We start from the raw sequence: 3,245 nt of genomic DNA, 5'->3' as shown, positions 1-3,245 counted from the left end.
ATTTGTTTGATATTATGTCTAATTATTGTTCTAAACATGATTTTCTAGTCCTAAAATGCATGTTTCTTTTGCTAATGTTTTTCTAGGTGGCTTCAAATAGGTTGGTCACTTAAAAAGTGGTTTGAACCCATTGACCACTGAATTCTTTGTTTTCGAGGCCAAATATTTAAAGACCCTTGTGAAGGCAGGACTGATAATTGGCATCATCACACTCATTGTAAGAGCTAATCCCTTCAATTATGTTCATTGGCTGGTAATTTATTACCTCTGGCTAATTTAAATGAGTCCCATGCAAGAAGGAATAGCAGATGGCAAAACTTTTGCACTGTTCAAGAACTACAATATTGATGGCAATAAAGAGATGATTGTCATTGGTATGATGAACATTGTAGGTTCATGCACATCTTGCAACATCACAATTCGTAAGTACTGCAATGCATTTAATCTATTGAGTTACAAAATATTAAATGACTACTCTGAGTCTTTATTGCATTCAAAGCATGAAATTTAGTACTGGTCCTAAGTTTTCATAGCAATCAAACCATGGATTTTGTATTGATTCTAAGAGTTTATATTATCCAAACCATGGATTCTAATGTTAATTCTAGGTTTTTATGGCATTCAAAACACGAACTGTAGAAGAATTTATATGGTCTAAAGGGATGTTGCCCCACACTTCTTGTCACCACCCTTGTAGTCAAATGTTGTTCTTGGACTCCTGGGATATTATTATTGGGTAAAGCCTAAATAGTCTTGAATTTGTTTGCTTGCTTTTGCTATTTGGGATTCTGGGTTTCTAAAATATCTCAACAATGAAAAAGAATGTGTTGACCAACTCTCTAGTAGGCTCCTTTTAATTGGGAACTTCACATGGGTTGCTAGACTGCACGGTGCTTCCTTTATTTAGCAAGTGGCGAGTGCTTAACCTTGAGAACCTTGCGGTCTCATTGTTCTTGTCTTCACGCTTCTCAATCTCATGATCAAACACCAAAATCTCTGATGTAGGGACAATGCTTAACTAGTGGATGAGGAAAAAAAAGGTGATTGAGGATGTGGATAAAGATAGATGTTATGCAATTGATGCATCAATTGTAAGAATTATGAAGAGTAGAAAAGTTTTAGCACACCAACAACTTGTTATGTAGCACGTTGAGCAACTTGGACAGATGTTCAAGGTGAATTGCCTGATTGGATGCTAGATACTTTTATTTGCATCACTAGTACTTTAGATTTGCTTTCTACTTTCGCACAATAAATGGGTTTATACCTATGTGAATTTGTAAAAAGTGGTCTTTTCCTTTTTCAATAGATTGTCCTTTATCCATAAGAAAATGATATACCTGGAGAAGTAGGCATATTGATTTATCTTCATAGGCACATTGGTGACTATTTGATGTACTTTTTCCTCTTTGTAGTTTGTAGTTTATGTCTGCAGTCCTAATACGATCATATTTGGCATGGTGGTTCTTTGGAAAGGGAGGAGATCCTGGTAGTGGCAAGCCCAAACTTCATATTGTTGTTCCTTCTACAGCTTTTGGTGGAGCATTAATAAGTTTTGTATTGTGCCCAACAAAGTTGATAAAGGTAACAAGAACTAGACATTGTCTCTATTGTATGTATATAAATTGAATTCTAGACTCCATACCATTGACTATTTGTTGTTTTGTAATGTACATTGCAAGTTTAGGAGAATGACAATAGGCAACTGAAAAAGCATCAGTAGATATATGATGGGCCTCTGGACTGTGCACTGCAAACTCTTAGAAATGAAAGGGTAAGGTGTTAAATTTTTGTTACTATTTGGTATGTAGTTGTAGACATGCAATATAAATGCTTTGCATGGTATCCTTCATTATACAAGATATTATTTGATTGTTTCATTGGTGCATAATTTTCCAGGTACAAGGTTTGTTTCATGGTGGCCTAACTACATTTTTTAGGGAGTCTATTGGAAACACAGTTTTCTTCAGTACTTATGAATTGAATTGATATCATATGCTTTCACTTATTAGTATGCATGATAAAGTGAATCCCCAAATGAATTCCTAGTCTTCTCAATTTGTCAACTACTCTTCTAAAGTTTTTATAGAAGCAGGATTTGGAGTTGTCTCTGGTGGGCTTGTAGGAATTGAGCTATGTAACCTTAATGTTGAAATTTCAATTTAAGTATTTAAACTTAGTTTTTACAGATCAAATGTGTGCAACAAAACTTGTAATTTTCTTTGCAGTTTTGGTTAGCTGTTTTGCCTCTCGATGTTGCAAAAACCCATATTCAAATAGTCCAAATATTAATGCAAGAAAAAATCCTATACACACAATCAGGATGGTAGGACATAAATTTTCATTTTTACATGGACTCTACTCTAGAAAATATGTTTTTAAATTAATTTTTAATAAATATTTTGACTAGGCTTTTACAAAGTTGTTGGATTCTTATGACATCAATTAGGATATCTGTTAGGATTGATGGTTGGATTATTGAATTCGATTAATTCATTTATTTGCATGTTTTCTTGTGTTTTGGATAACAAAATTATCATTCACGATACTAACACCAATTGTTTGCATGCTTATTTTATAGTGGGTATATAGAATGTTCTAATTAAAAGATTAAAATTTAAATATTCAAATACCACGAGACTTAGCTTCTATCTGTTTGTCTAGGATCTATTCTACTAAGTAGTCTTAGATAACCAATAGATGAATTTAAAAGCAATAAATACTCATATTAATGAACATGAAACCATTTCCCAATTCAATGTTTGGCAGATTTATAGAGAACTCAATTTTAGAGGATTATATGCTGGCTTGGGGCCTACATTGGTGAGAGCTTTCCCTGCCTACATTGGTGAGAGCTTTCCCTGCTAATGCTACAACTATCATCACTTGGGAACTTACAAAAAATTTACTAGGGGTGAAACGGTAGTAAGAGCATTACCTTCAGAGTTGAATGGGTTTATACCTGTGTGAATTTGTAAAAAGTGGTCTTTTCTTTTTTTAGTAGATTGTCCTTTATCTGTAAGAAAATGATATACCTAGATAAGTAAGCATATTGATGTACCTAGGAACTAGCATTATGTCATGGGACTTAGCCAACAATATATTTGTACCAATTATAGTGCACTGTAATGGTATTGTTCATACAATGTTGATATTTACTCAAAAGGACTATTTTTATTTAGTTTTATTTGCCAAGTTTTCTTTTCAGTTTGATTTTGTGCTAGTGACACTTCAAACTCAAATAC

The 3,245-nt window shown here is 33.4% G+C and overlaps 1 pseudogene; it reads left to right on the top strand.

The window, feature by feature from the left end:
• Positions 1–280: 280 nt before the first annotated feature.
• LOC149556542 (mitochondrial arginine transporter BAC1-like) lies at positions 281–2,926 on the top strand (annotated as a pseudogene).
• Positions 2,927–3,245: the final 319 nt, after the last annotated feature.

This window comes from Cupressus sempervirens, chromosome 5 (genome assembly GCF_028749045.1).
Source record: "Cupressus sempervirens isolate cs-2001-9-10 chromosome 5, ASM2874904v1, whole genome shotgun sequence".
Lineage (NCBI taxonomy): Eukaryota > Viridiplantae > Streptophyta > Pinopsida > Cupressales > Cupressaceae > Cupressus > Cupressus sempervirens.
This window is presented reverse-complemented; position numbering and strand designations above follow the sequence as displayed.